This window comes from Gopherus flavomarginatus, chromosome 3 (genome assembly GCF_025201925.1).
Source record: "Gopherus flavomarginatus isolate rGopFla2 chromosome 3, rGopFla2.mat.asm, whole genome shotgun sequence".
In the NCBI taxonomy this organism is placed as follows: domain Eukaryota; kingdom Metazoa; phylum Chordata; order Testudines; family Testudinidae; genus Gopherus; species Gopherus flavomarginatus.
Genome location: NC_066619.1, coordinates 119,167,541 through 119,184,030, shown reverse-complemented (window position 1 = coordinate 119,184,030; position 16,490 = coordinate 119,167,541).

The following is a 16,490-nucleotide window of genomic DNA, read 5'->3' as shown; positions in this document are numbered from 1 at the left end:
CATTTTAAGAGTTACCAGTGTATTCACTGTTGTACGAGACAAGGGCGTCGGAGTCTTCCCAGAAGTGGGGGGAGGGGCAAGGCCCCGCCCCAGCCTCTTCTCTCCCTCCCACCCCAATATCCTGCCTCTGGCCAAGCCGGAAGCTGGAACGGGGTAGGGATCCCTGCCTGGGGTGGGCCAAAAGCAGTCCTGCAGCCCTGCCATAAGAGCCATGTCAGACCCCTTAGCTGCCCGTGATGTGGAGGCCTGAGGAGAGCAGCCCCCGGCCCATGTCCCCAGCTCCCAGACTCTTTCTGGTTCCACACAGCTGCCTGCACACTCTTACCATGACAGGCTGCGGTTCCGAGGGCCCCCTCGGCTGGGTCAGGGAGAGCCACATGGGCAGCTGTGGGGAGATGGTGCGGACCCTCTGCCTCCACCTTCCGTGGGCAGGGCGGGGAGGCCAGGGGATGGGGACGCAGGTTGGGGGCTTGTCATGGTACAAATCCCCACTCTGAACCTTAGCGTCCAAAAGACGGGGTACCAGCATGAATTCCTCTAAGCTCAATCCCAGCTTAGAACCTGTAGCGCTGCCACCAACCAGGAATTCCAGTACCTGGTTCACTCTGGTCCCCCCAAAACCTTGCCCGGGGACCCCCAAGACCCAGACCCTCTGGATCTTAACACAAGGAAAGTAAACCCTTTCCCTCACCGTTTCCTCTCCCAGGCTTCCCCTCCCTGGGTTACCCTGGGAGATCACTGTGATTCAAACTCCTTGAATCCTGAACCTGAGAGGAAAATGCACCTTCCCCCCTCCATCTCTCTTCCCCTCCCAGATTCTTCCTGAGAGAAGGTAATCCTGGCACAGAGAGAAATCAGCCTCTCTCGCCCTCTTCCCTCCTTTCTCCCCACCAATTCCCTGGTGAATCCAGACCCTGTCCCCTGGGATCTCACCAGAATAAAAAACAATCAGGTTCTTAAACAAGAAAAGCTTTTAATTAAAGAGAGAAAAACAGTAAAAATGATCTTTGTAAATTTAAGATGGAATATGTTACAGGGTCTTTCAGCTATAGACACTGGGAATACCCTCCCAGCCTAAGTATACAAGTACAAATTAAAATCCTTTCAGCCAAATACACATTTGAACTTCTTCCAACCAAATACACATTTGCAAAATAAGAAAACAACCATAAGCCTAACTCGCTTTATCTACCTAGTACTCACTATTCTGAACTTATAAGAGCCTGTATCGGAGAGATTGGAGAGAAACCTGGTTGCACGTCTGGTCCCTCTGAGCCCCCAGAGAGAACAACAACCAAAACTAACAGCACACACAAAAACTTCCCTCCCTCAAGATTTGAAAGTATCCCGTCCCCTGATTGGCCTCTGGTCAGGTGACAGCCTGGCTCACTGTTCTTGTTAACCCTTTACAGGCAAAGAGATATGAAGCACTTCTGTTCTATTAACTTTTCTTATCTGTTTATGACAGGGCTGCTCTCAGTAGCCCCACACTGCAGGCAAGTGGAGGGTCCCACAGTTGCCTGGGCTCCCCTCCCTGGCTGGGCTCCATGCTGGCCTGGCCATGGGGTTGGGCCTCAGGAGGAAGGGGAGAGACAGGGGGTGGTGTCACCCTTGTGAAAAGTGGACAGGCCAGCCCCATCCACTTTCAAAAAGTGGGAGGGCCATGGCCCCCTGGTGTCCCCTGTTCTGGCACCACTGGTATGAGATCTAGCGAAAAATACAAACATTCCTCTCAGGAGCTTCCACATTAAGTACACAGAAAATACAAAACACAGCAGAAGTTCCTATTTTAGAGCATCATCTGGATAGGGTTGCCAACTCTCCCTGTTTCGCTGGGAGTCTCCCAGAATCAAGTTCGGTCACCTGGAGGCTTCTGAAGCCAAGCGTGGAAATTTTAAGTCACTGAGGGTATGTCTGCACTACAGAATTACTCTGATTTTACAGAAGTCGATTTTTGCGAACAGATTGGATAAAGTTGAGTGCATGTGTCGGTGATGTGCGTCCATAGTACTGTGGCAAGCGTCGACATTCTGAGCGGTGCACTGTGGGTAGCTATCCCATAGTTCCCACAGTCCCCACTGCCCATTGAAATTCTGGTTTGAGCTCCCAATACCTGATGGGGCCAAAAATTTGTTGTGGGTGGTTATAGGTAAATGTCGTCAGTCAGCTCTCCCTCCGTGAAAGCAACAGCAGATAATCATTTTGCGCCCTTTTTCCTGGATTGCCCAAGCAGATGCCATAGCATGGCAATCATGGAGCCCGTTCAGCTCAGTGCAGCAGTTATGAGCATTGTAAACACCTCACACATTATTGTGCAGTTTGTGCAGAACCAGAAGCTGAAAAACCAAGCAAGGAGGCGACAGCAGCACGGTGATGAGAGTGATGAGGACATGGACACAGACTTCTCTCAAAGTGTTGGCCCCGGCAGTGTGGAAATCATGGTGTTAATGGGGCAGGTTCCTGCCATGGAATGCTGATTCTGGGCCCGAGAAACAAGCACAGACTGATGGGACAGCATTGCAGGTCTGGGATGATTCCCAGTGGCTCCAAAACTTTTGCATGCATAAGGGCACTTTCATGGAACTTTATGACTTGCTTTCCCCTGCCCTGGACCACAAGAATACCGAGATGAGAACAGCCCTCACAGTTCACAAGCGAGTGGCAATAACCATCTGGAAGTTTGCAACACCAGACAGCGACCAGTCAGTCGGGAATCAATTTGGAGTGGGAAAATCTATTGTGGAGGTTGCTGTCATGCAATCACTGAGCTGCTGCTATCAAAGGTAGCAACTCTGGGAAATGTGTAGGTCATTGTAGATGGCTTTGCTGCAATGAGATTCCCTAACTGTGGTGGGGCCATAGACGGAACGCACATCCCTATCTTTGGACCGGACCACAAAGGCAGCCAGTGCATAAACCACAATGGTGCTGCAAGCACTGGTGGATCACAAGGCATGTTTCACCAACATCAACGTGGGATGGCCAGGAAAGGTTCGTGACACTAACGTTTTCAGGCACTCTAGTCTATTTAAACGGCTGCAGCAAGGGATTCACTTCCCAGACCAGAAAATAACGATTGGGAATGTTCAAATGCCTATAGTTATCCTTGGAGATGCAGTCTATCCTTAATGCCATGGCTCATGAAGCCATACACAGGCAGCCTGGACAGTAGTAAGGAGCTGTTCAACTATAGGCTGAGCAAGTGTAGAATGGTGGTAAGGTGTGCATTTGGATGTTTGAAAGGTCACCGGCGCAGTTTACTGACTTGCTCAGACCTCAACAAAACCAATATTCCCACTGTTGTTGCTGCTTGCTGTGTCCTACACAATCTCTGTGAGAGTAAAGGGGAGCTGTTTATGGGGGGAGTGGGAGGTTGAGGCAAATTGCCTGGCCGCTGATTACACGTAGCCAGACACCAGGGCGATTAGAAGAGCACATCAGGAAGTGCTGCGCATCAGAGAAGCTTTGAAAACCAGTTTCATGACTGGTCAGGGTACCATGTGACAGTTCTATTTGTTTCTCCTTGACAAGAACCCATCCCCTTAGTTGACTCTAATTCCCTGTAAGCCAACCACCCTCCCACCTTCAATCACACCTTGGAAATAAAGTCACTATCATTTAAAAACCATGTATTCTTTATTAATTGATTATAAAAATAGGAAGATAACTCACAAGGTAGCCCGGGTGGGGTGTGAGAGGAGGGGAAAAAAAAGCCATTTCAAAACTTGTTGAATGACAGCCTTCTGTCCACTGGGGTGGAGTTGTTGGGTGCTCGGAGCCTCCCCCCCCATGTTCTTGGGCGTCTGGGTGAGGAGGTGGCTATGGAACTTGTGGAGGAGAGAAGGCGGTTAAATAGGGGCTGCAGCGGCAGACTCTCCAGCTGACGTTCCTGAACCTCCACCAGACACCGGATCATGTCCGTTTGTTCCCGCAGTAGCCCCAGCATTACAACCTGCCTCCTCTGATCTTTCTGCCGCCACCTCTCCTCACATTCACTGGCTGCTTTCCTGTCCTGTGCTATTGTGTCCCTCCACACTTTCTGCTGAGCTCTTTCAGTGCGGGACACCTGCATGAACTCAGAGAACATTTCATCGCGCATGCGTTTTTTTTTGCCGCCTGATCTGAGATACCCTTTGGAACAGAGGAGGGAGGCTTGAAACATTTGCAGCTGTGGGAGAAAAAAAACAGAGAGAAGTATTTAAACAGATACCCATTGTTCTGTAAAATGTATACTCTTTCACAGTGAACAACGCTATTTACATTACATAGCACATGTGATTTCAGTACAAGGTCATTTTTTGCCTCTTATATTGAGTGCTTGCGGCTTTGGTGTTAGAGATCAAACACGCCAGGCAACAGAATTCGGCTTGCAGGCAGCCATGGTGAGCCATAGTCTTTCGGCTTCTGCACCAATCTTAACAGCAGCACCCTCCTTTCCCATATCAAGCAAAGCCTGTTGAGTTGTCCATTTAGGGCTGTGGTTTTCGTGTTAATGTGCAGCAGCAGAAACCAAACTAACCCCCCTGTCTCCATACTTTTCTCTGGGATGACCTCTTTAACCCTCCCCCCACCGCACCACGTGGCTGATATCAGGAAAGTTCCCTGCTAGCTAAACGCGAACAGCCCCTCCTCCCACCGCTTGGCTAACTGCGGGGAGGATTTCTTTTCAGCCTCAAGCAAACAGCCCAGTAGGAAAGGCCACCTATGAATGTCTCCTTAATTAAATTCCCATGTTTCAGCCAGGTTACCATGAATGATATTGCTCTGCTGGGGATAACACAGAGAGATAAAGAACGGATGTTGCTTGAATGCCAGCAAACATCGGGACCATACGCTACCAGGCTTTGTCATGCAATGATACCAGATAACTTGCTACTAGCATGGTGTGGTAAATCATCCTACCATGGAGGACGGAATAAGACTGCTCTGCTTCTGCAAAGGCTTTTGGAGTACCTCCAGGAGAGCTTCATGGAGATGTCCCTGGAGGATTTCCTCTCCATCCCCAGACACGTTAACAGACTTTTCCAGTAGCTGTACTGGCCCCGAATGCATCCCAAGTCCTCAGGGCAAATTAATCATTAAAAGAACACCTGCTTTTAAGCCATGTTTTATATTTACAAAGGTACGCTCACTAGAAGTCCCTTCTATGGCTTCATGTTCCGGGATACTGCCTTGGGAGAGTTGGGAGGGTATTTCAGTCAGGGTGGGAAAAAGATCCTGGCTGTCGGAGAGAATGATGTGCTGTGTACTCTCCTCAACCTCGTCATTGTCCTCCTCCTCATCTTCCCCGTCTGCAAAATCCTCAGGCATGATGACTGAGAGTACCCCATCATCGGAGTCCACGGACAGTGGTGGGGTAGTGGTGGCGGTCCCGCCCCTAGAATTGCCTGCAGCTCAGCGAAGAAGTGACATGTCTGCGGCTCTGTCCTGGAGTGTGCGTTTGATTTTTTGATTTTCTAGTATGATTGTCTCAGCGCCTTAAGTTTCAAACAGCACTGTGTTGAGTCCCTGTTGTGGCCTCTGTCCATAATGGCCTTGGAGATATTTTCAAATGTTTTGGCATTCCGTCTTTTGGAACAGAGTTCTGATAGCATGGATTCATCTCCCCAAACAGCGATCAGATCCAGTACCTCTTGTACGGCCCGTACTGGAGCTCTTTTTCAATTCTGGGATTGCATGGTCACCTGTGCTGATCAGCACTCCATGCTGGGCAAACAGGAAATGAAATTCAAAAGTTCGCGGGGCTTTTCCTGTGTACCTGGCCAGTGCATCCGAGTTCAGATTGCTATCCAGAGCGGTCACAATGATGCACTGTGGGATAGCTCCCGGAGGCCAATACCGTTGAATTGCATCCACACTAACCCTAATTCGAACCGGCAATGTCGATTTCAGCGCTACTCCCCTCGTCGGGAAGAGTACAGAAATCGATTTTAAGATTCCTTTATGTTGACAAAAATGGCTTCGTTGTGTGGCTAGGTGCAGGGTTAATTCAATTTAACGCTGGTAAATTCGACCTAAACTGGTAGTGTAGACCAGACCTAACTGTGCGGCTCCCTGCCTGCCCTAGTCCCACAGCGCTCCTGGGACTGGCCTGCACATGCCTGCAGCCCCTGGACGGTGGGGGGGCAGAGGGTTTCCACATGCTGTACCCCTCCTGAGCATCAACTCTGCAGCTCCCATTGGCTGGGAACCGCGGCCAATGGAAACTGTGGGGGTGGTGCCTGGAGTCAGAGGCGGCTTGCAGAGCCCCCTGACCCACCCCCAGGGGCTGCAGGAACGTGCCGGCCACTTCTGGGAACAGCATAGGTCCAGAGCAGGTAGGGAACCTGCTTTATCCCCACTGGGGCTGCCAACTGGGAGCTGCCCGAGGTAAGTGCCACCCGGCTCGAGCCCAGACCACTCACCCCCTCCTGCATCTCAACCCCTGCCCCAGCCCAGAGCCCCCTCTTGAACCCAAATTCCCTCCTGTATCCCAATCCTCTGCCCCAGCCCTGAGCAGGGGTGGCTCCAGGCCCCAGCACGCCAAGCGAGTGCTTGGGGCGACATGCCGTGGGGGGCACTCTGCTGGTCACCACGAGGGCAGCAGGTGGCTCCGATGGACCTCCCGTAGGCGTGCCTGCGGAGGGTCCGCTGGTCCTGCGGCTTTGGTGAACCACTGGAGCCGCAGGACAAGTGGATCCTCCACAGGCACGCCTGCGGGAGGTCCACCGGAGCCGCCTGCCGCCCTCCCGGTGACCGGCAGAGTACCCCCCGTGGCATGCCACCCTGCTTGGGGCGGCGAAATGTCTAGAGCCGCCCCTGGCCCTGAGCCCCTTCCTAGAGCCCACACCCCCTCACTCACCTCAGCCCAGAGTCCCCTCCTGTACCCCAACCCCCAGCCCCAGCCCAGTGAAAGTGAGTGAGAGTGAGGAAGAATGAGTAGCGGAGGGAGGGGGGATGGGTGAGTGGGGCGGGGCCTTGGAGAAGGGGTAGGAGCAAGGATAGGGATGGGACAAGAGTGTTTGAGTTTGTGTGATTAGACAGTTGGCAGCCCTACGTCTGGACAGTGGTTTGTAATGTTACTTTTAGTTGATGTGGATTAGCATTTGTGGATTTCCTGGGAGAAAAGAGTTTTAAAGCAGGGACTTGAAAGTCAGTGCAGAGAGACAAAGAAAGGAGTGTCGGAGTCCCTGCATTGGTGATGAATGTGATTCCAGCTGCTGCATTCTGAATGGGGTGCAGGGGAGAGGTCCAGTGGTTAGGGCACTGGCCTAGGACTTGAGAGACCATGGTTCACATTCTTGGTCTGCCACAGACTCCCTGTGAGATCTTGGGCAAGTCACTTAGCTTCTCTGTCTCAGTTCCTTGTGTGTAAAATAGGGACAATAGCACTGCTTCATAGGTGTGTAGTGAAGATAAATACATTAAAGATGTTGAGGCCCTATGAATACCTAACAAATATTCCTTCCTTGATAGTTACATCCTTCATCAGCCTGAGAAGACTTGAGTTAGGTTTGCGAGACTCCAAAAACTGAGGGTAATGATATAAACAGAAATGCACTGAATTGTGAAGGATTGCAGGGATCGGTGGTTAGGTTCTATTAGATTGAGCATCTTCATTAATGAACTGGAAAAGTAGATAAACATTATGCTAATGATATTTCAAGATATTCAACAAGGAAGTGCTGCAAACCCCAGGGAGGTCAGAAAAATACTACTAAGGGATTTAGAAAAGTTAGAGATATGGATGAAAACAACAAAGTGAAATGAATGCGGTAAAATGAATGCTAATCCTATTCTAAACCCCCTTTCTCTGGTCTACTCCTAGATTTTAGTACAAAAGGGACTGTAATGATTATCTAATTTGACCTACATAACACAGGCCATTGAACCTCACCTGGTAATTCTTGACCATATCCAATAATTTCTTGTTGAACCAAAGTATATCTCTTTGACAGCATCCAGTCTTGAATATCAAATTACTACTGCTTGCATTTCCTCCTGATTCACACCTCACTGTCTATATCAGTATCTTTAGGATGGTACAAGGGGGTTATATTTAGGAGCAGTGAGATGAAATAAAGAAAGGGAAATTCTGCTGAGTAGCAGAAAGAGAGAGATCTGTTAGACTGCAGGATATTCTTCCAGGGAAGGTGGTGGAAACTGTCACTTGGGAGCTTAGAGAGAGATGAAAAGTGCTTTGTCTGATTTCTAATTCCCCAGTTTGATTCCTGCCATTCTGGCCCTGTCTAGACTAGGAAAATGGCGCATTGCAGACAATGGCTGTCAGCAACAGGCCTCCCTGGTATTGGAAATGGATTAATTGCTAGTGTACATAGGTTGTGTGCAGGGTTGTTGTAGCTGTGTCGGTCCCAGGCTATTAGAGAGACAAGGTGGGTGTGCTGTAGGTAAGGAAAGACTGGTTTCAACAGCCATTATAGAAAGAAGATGGGTCTTGCCTACAGTGCAAAAATTTGTGCTTGATTTACAACACTGGAGTGGCTGCAAGGTGTTAGCGGCTAACAATACAGTAAGCGCTACTGTACCTTGGGCTCACAAATGACAGTACCCTGTCAGAAAATCCAGCCACAGCTATAAACTTTGTTTACATTACACCATATCTCAGACTAGTTCAGCCTCATCAGTATTAGCAACGTAAGGAGCCCTGAAGTAGTTGGCTTTGCTGTTCTGGCAGTTGTTTTCAATATCATGTAAATTAACCCTGCTCAGAGTATGAGTAGACAATACAGTGTTTAGGAGAGTTCTGCAGGCTCCCAGTGTTTTGTAAGCACTGGAACAGCAGAACACATATTAGCAATGATGGGAATTACAGTGTAAAATTGTGACCCTGAGTGTAGACTAAGTTTTAGTGACCTGGTAGAGTATGGTCTCAGTTATGCTTTTCCATGATGGTAATTAGTGTTGCCAACTTGCGATTTTATTGTGAGCCTTGAGATATTTAGTGGGTATTTTAAAGCCCCAACTGCTGGAATCATGGGAATAATGAGACTTAGTTTACTTTTTATCTTAAAGGAAAGTTTGTAACCCTCCTGGTTGCAGGGAAAAGCTTGAAAACATGACTCAGGTGCACTCTAGGGTACATCTATATGACATTGTAAAGCTCTCAGAATTGAATGTGAACCTGGATCTACAGACTTGGATTCCTATTATGGCACTAAAAACAGTGGTATAGATACTCATGTTCGGCTCTGAAGCCCAGGGATGAAGGGTGAGTCTGAGCTTCAGTGTCTACACTGCTGATTTTAGCAACCTAGCATGAGTCCAAGCTTATAGTCTCAGGCACTGAGACTCACAGCAGTGGGGTTTAAAATGCAGTGTAGATATACCCCCCTACAGGCTCAGAAACCAGCACACAAAGAAAGAAAACTTAAAGTATATTATTTTTAAGCTCATCTCATGATTTTTGAGGCCTGACTCATGCTTTCTGGAAGCTTTGGGGTTGGCAAGACTGGCGATGAAACATATAAAATATAAGTGAAAAAAGGGGAATATTGCAGATATTCATAGTGCTGTTAGAATCTCTCTGTGTTCTCAATATCCATATGCACATGCAGTTACACTGAAGGTAGATTGGAGAAACTTAGTTGTGTCTGCTAGGTGAGTGATTGATTAAACCCAGGGTGTTGACAGTTGGGAGTTTTCTTTGCTAACTTATGGCTTCACACTGACCCTTGGTTGCAGAACAGTCCCAGCATGTTAAAAATGTTAATCCATCTATATAACTGTCTGCCAGCAAAATCCCCACCACCACTACAAAAAAACATACACAGAGATAGAGAGGTTAAATATGGGAAAGACTTCAATAACTCTTCTTCGCAGTTCACGGGAAAAAGAATCAAGTGCCCCCAAATGCATGTTCAAGCATTTGAGCTTCCCAGAGCTCCAACATCAGAATTGCCAGGAAGAGCTGGGAGCTAGCAGAGCATTCTAGGTAGCCCTGGATGAATACTGAAAAAAAAACATTATCCACTAATGTCTGTTCTGTTCAACCATGTTAACATCCATTGTTATCTGTGAATATTCCTGTACACAGATGTTCTGTTTGCACAAAAATCCTTCAAGCAAATACCCATGTTCATATGTGACTATATTACATATTCAACACTGAACTTGAGTAATTGTGACTAGACACCATTTATTATTCCTTATCCTCCTGTTTTTTAAAAAAGTTTCAATCACCCAATCAGGCAGTAGAAAGATTACCGTGTGACTTAAGTGGCTAGTCCTACAGTACGAATAATGAATTGTTGAGGTGAACAGATTGAGTAGAACCAGCAGCCTGAAAATTATTTGACCCAGTTATTGGTGAGAGCTGATGAGTAACAAATGTATTAGTAGAAATCAGGATTGGGTCACAAACAGTTCACTAACCAAAAATGGGGCTGAATTCATTAGGATTATTAACAATTAATAGTTCAAACAGCTATATCTGGCAGTTTGCCGTTAAATAAGGAGCAAGTTGTGAAGAGAAGTGGAATAGATTGGTGATTTATGGTACAATTGTCATTTCGAACATATGCTGCAGACCTCTATGGTATATTGTGCACTGATTGTATCTTTAGAACTCCTAGTGGTGCTTGGAGGAGTTGGAAGCAAAGATGGTGTCCATACTATGCAATAGGGATCCAGAGTGCACATTTGAGAGGATAATTTTACCTCCAATAAGGCTGAATTGCTGGGCTTATTCCAGTTTAGGTACCAACACAGTTGTCTGCTTTAGCAATTAATGGAGGATCTGGTTATTGGGTAAGGGATTTCATTGCCACACTCTTAAAATAGTGATAGGTAGGAAAATTAAAAAACAAAACAAAACTTTTTGGCATGCCAGCTATCGAGATATATTAATAGCCATATGTTGTAGCCTTTGATTGGTCATTTTATATAAGATGAAAGATAAATATAAGCTATGAATTTACCTAACTGCCTGTTCACTGAGGGCTGAATTGGCACCTTGCAATCCAGCCAGAGTAATCGGCAGCACCTATGTTCAAGTTTGTTCCTGGGAGGAAGTAAGGTTCCAGATTTACTTATACAGTTCCATTAACTTTAGAATTCAGTCCATGTCTTTTAAAGTGATGATAAAGGTAAAGGAAACTATTATAGAATTTTTACATGGAGGAAAATATTAAAACATTTTCTTCTCCTTGTTTTAACTGCTCCAAGTCTTGAGTTTCATGTGGTATTTTCCCTGTTATATCACAGACTATCAGAGAATTTCGAATTCTGTGATGGACTCGATGACCTCTAATCCACCAGCCATAGCCAAAAGATGTTTGGCTGTTCAAACATTGGCTATTGAATACGCCGTGATTATGATCAAATAAAGTTGTTTCACTAATCAGCTGTGTAACTCCATTTCAGATGGAAATATAATCATCACCACAGAATGGAATTTGCTATCACAGTCATTTCTGAATGCTCAGAGTGGTTTAAAAATATTAAGCATTGGCTTATTTTCTTTTTATAAACACAGCTTTTTGCAGTTGTTAAGCATTTTGAATAAATTGCTTTTTGGACGAATTAATTTGTAATGTTCAGATTTGTAATGCTTTTCTCATTCCTTTCTTGGGATGGTTAGTTAGAATAATGGCCTTGCATATCTCATCTACCATCATGTCCTTGTTTTTATACATTTGGTCACAACTGATTATGGCGCTTTCATTTTTCTCCTGTCACAGCAAAATATGGGAATGGCTTTTTTATTTCACTGTAATTCATGCATATCTGCATATGAATAGTCAGAACTTCATTTTTCTACTTAATTTTGAGACTTTGAAGACACACAAATAGCTTTAAATTGAAATCATCTGGCAGCGATGACAGTGTTATTGAAAAACAGAAACACACATTAGAAATGCTGACATTTAATATGAATCAGAACTCTCACAGTGAAATGCTCAAATGTATATCCTAGGAAATCTCAGGTTGTTGCATATAATACATTAGACTTGCTTTCAAATAGGGTCAAGACTGAGAATGAAGAATCTGCAAAAGAACCAAAATGCTATGTGGATTTATCACACGCCTCAGCAACGTAGCTCTGCCAACACAGGTCTGTAATGTAGACCTGGTCTTAGGACCCACAGTTTCCGTGGTACTGAAGTCAAGAGGAGAACGGGGTTAGATCGAGCTGGTATTCAGTAAAATGCTGTTCTTGTGGTATTGTGCTGGCACCAGCAGGTTTCTGATTAATTGAAACTTTCATTTTTAAAAACAGGTTGCAAAGCGAACCATCTGAACATGATTTAGTCCCATTCTGTTTTGTTATGTCTGTGGAAAGAGTAAAAGAATGAGCCAAATGCTGGTCCCATTGAAGTCAATGGGAATGTTGCCATTGAGTTCAGAACCAAGATTCTGTCCAGTAACTATTACAGAGGTATAATGTGATGATTCTGAAGTCTAGTGACTGTAGTTTAAACAGCCATAACTATCGAACTGGTGGTCATTTCTGTGGAAGTACTCAATGCTCTTGGATTGTGGGCATTGTTTGAGCAGAAATCCATGACTTCTAAAAACTCTAATCTGGCCCTAAATAGTAGCTTTACATAAGAGTTACATGCCTGGTGTCCTTTTAGCCCTTGTGAAGAGACAGATAAAAATTGCCTAGGTAATTTAATAACAAAACAACTATTTTTGTTTTGTTTTTCAAGAGGTTAAAACCTGGTTGTGGGTTTGTGATCCAAAAACAGCCTATAAAATACCCCTTAAATAAAGAAAAGTCGACAAGAACAGGCTTCAGAACTTTTAAAAAGTCTGTCAGTTCTGACAAATCTGTTGTTGACTGTCAGTTTCCTCTGCCACTGTATAGAAGCAGCATCACTGAGTGCTTGTGGACATGCTGATTAACATGCTAGGATAGAAACAGCTAGTGACAGCAACCAAGAAGCAAGACAGGCTAGGTAGGTGTCCCCCCCAAATTCTGAGCAAAAAGAGTTTGGACTCTGGACATGGATTATTTTGTAATTGGGAGGGGAAGAATGCTCTCCTGTCTGCATAGTTAATCCACCTCCCTGAGAGGTGGTAGTTTCTCCTGCCAATATAGCTTGTGTACGCAGGTTAAGTCAGTGTCGCTACGTCGCTCAGGGCTGTGGTTTTTTTTTAACAACCTGAGTGATGTAGTTATACCAATATAGGTTTGTAGTGTAGACCAGACCTGAGAGTTGAGCAGTTGTGAGGGGAAGGATGTTCTAATATCAGACTACTTCCAACTCTGCTTTTAAAAAAAAATTTTAACATCTGTTTAACTCCAGGATCTAACATTTACACTTTTTTCGTTAAAGCTTCGGTATCCTCTCTGCCCAGTGAAGGGATCAGAAAACTCTCACCACTCACTTGGTCTTTGAGAAAAATCAGGAAAGAAAATACCTAATATTCTTATTGTAAATAACTTAACCCCCCCCTTGCCTACTCCCCACACTCAATCTACACTACTTCTGGGCATTCCTTGTACACTATAAGGAAGAAAAAGAAGACATATACCTAGTGATTATTTGACTTTCCAGGTAAAGGTTAACAAGAGACTGGCAATGTCTCGTTTATGGACAATGCAAGAAGAAACTATATAGGTCTTGCAGAAGCAATGCCTTTTTCCAGCCAACTTGGCAATAAAAGGCTGATGACTCATGGCAGTAGCAGCAGCAGAGAGGACAAGACAGATGTGTTTGCATTAGCTTCTGCATCATGGCTTTTTAAAAATGAAGTTGTTTCTTATGATCGTCTGTCTAAACTAGGCATCCGTGGCAGTAAAATCTGCCTTTCCCGTGGCAAAAAACAAGATCAGTTGTCTACAGGGGGCCACTCAGCACCTCTGGTAATATACGCTTTGTCCACCTGAACAATGTGTTTTCCTCATCAAAATTCTCACCATTGTGCTTTGTCTTCCTGCCTACACTCTACAACTTACTCGTGCCTCTGTTTTATGATTGCAAAACCAGCATAAATTCAGAGACATTTAAAGAGCAGCATTAGTGTCCTGCTGACTAGTTTTGAGCAATTAAAATGCCATGTTTGGCACTGCATTTTGCCAGGGCTTATGAGGTGAGGTTTGTACTACCTTTCAGCAGTTCTCCCTGTGTTTTGAAACCTCTCTTTCACCAGCCCTAAAAGAACAAAGCAATTTATGTATCTCTGCGGGGGGGATGGTGGAAAATGAACATAAACACTGATTTCTCTTTACCTTTTTTTTTGTTCACAAATATTTTCCCCTTTTTTAAAAAACAAACAATTGTAAAAAGGAGAAAAAGTTTTCGTTCAGATATGTGAATAAACGAGGTGTGGAGTTTAAATTTTTGGAGTTCTTTTTTTCTTTTGTATTTGTTCTGAGGATGGCAGATTTTGGGGGCTTTGTTTGCATTTGCTTTTTATACAGAGCCATTCCTCACTCAGTCTGCCCCCTTTGGTCAGCTCCAGGGATCTAAAAGACAAAAGTAAAAAAATAGTTTTAACAGAGACCAAAAACCCCAGGGCAAACCCCTCTGTAGGAATACTTAATTTGACTTAAAACTGGCTTATACTGGTGGTGTGTCAGTTTTTAAATGATATAAGAACATCTGTGTAGGGATTTACAGTGGTTTAATTCAATTCATTTCTAAATCAATGTTAAATAAACCAGTGCAATTTGTCTGTAGACAAAGCCTGAAACCAGAGAGGTTAAATAACTTGACCAGTGCTGTATAGTAAGTCAGTGGCAGAAACAGGAACAGAATGTTGGACTCCAGGATCTCAAGCCTTTCTGTTATACCTATTAGTATTGTTATATCTTCCAGGAATCTGCCCCAGGACCAGTGCAGCCATTACTGAATCACTGATTTATGCTGCTGCATCCATGGCAGGAGTCAGGGAAAGTGTCTGGCTGAGAAAGATCCTCACCCTCTGCCACATTTAAATGATAAAAAAAAAATCACAAAAATATTCCATTTCTTCCATCCCTCCACAGGCAATGTATTAGAATAAAGAAAGCAGCAGCATCCATAGAGCTTCTCTGTCTCTCCCTATGCTTTGCTGTACAGCTGCTGCCTAGAACCTAACTGAGCCCCATCTTGCTAACAATTTAAAGAGCCAGTACACTCATGTTCATGTCTGAATTCTAATCTCAGAATCAGAAGAGTAGACATTCAAGTGAGTTTTAATCTATTATCTCTCATAGCAAGCTATTGATGTGAGGTTATTCTGCAGGGGTGTTTGAACAATTTTTATAGTGGGGGTGCTGAAAGCCATTGAACAAAACTGTAAACCCTTTATAGGAGGGAAACCACTTCAAGCCAGGGCGTGCAGCCATACCCCCTGCACCTCTGTTTCCAGCACCCCTGCTGTTCTGCAAACTGGCACATGGGTTGGTTAGTAACAAATAGACTGGTTCCTGGACCAAAGCAGTGGATTTGGTCTGGAGTCCACTGAGATATGTTTACTATTCTAACGCCATAGATAATATTGTAATGTGTGTGTTGGGGAAAGGAGGCTGACAAAATAATAATCCTATGAAATTAAGAGATTCTTTCAGTGAAATCATATGTAAGAGTTAGTGCATGCTTTGAATTTAATGGTAGTATTTGGTTATAGGACAGCAGGGAAAAAATCTAGAACAGGAAAATCACAAACATAATATAGCATCACTTTTTCATTTGTGTCCAGATACAGCTAAAAGTCAGAAGGGATTTAAAAATCACAAAATTTTAAGTGCAACCACTGTACAGAACTGGGCTGATAGGAAGGTCTTTAGTGCTTATATTAAATTAGTATGTCACAATTAAGCTGAGGAATTCAACATTTGGCTTCCAGGTAAACAGCAGACTAGCTTTGTGTTTATTGTACAAGCCTATGCACAATTCTGCTTACTTTATATGTTTTAATTCACATATACAGACTCCTGACTGTACTCTTCCTATCTGTTCTGTAAAGCTTTGATTGATCTTTAGTAGGGGTGTCAAGCGACTAAAAAAACTAATCACAATTAATCGCACTGTTAAACAATAATAGAATACAATTTATTTAAATATTTTTGTGTATTTTCTATATTTTAAAATATATTGATTTCAATTACAACACAGAATACATAGAAAAACATCCAAAAATATTTGATAAATTTCAATTGGTATTTTATTAATAATGTGATTAATCATGATTATTTTTTTAATCGCGATTATTTTTTTGAGTTAATTGTGTGAGTTAACTGCAATTAGTCGACAGCCCGAATCTTTACACTTGGATTAAGTCATTAAGTTGCAAGTAGAGCTGAGGTAATAATTCACAATGAATAATTTAGTAGATAAATTTAGTCTGTCTTTGCTGCTCTCAAAAATTGCATGAACAGGTCTCAGTTTCATCAGATTTATTTGTTATATGACAATATTCAGCAATTTTTGACACTATCAATTGATTAGACATTTTTCTGCAAGTATCTAATATCTGAGCAATATTAGTTATTTGTGACCATCCAGAAAAGTCGTATGGTATTTCTTTTTTCCCCTGATTGAATAAGTTTGCAAGCATCT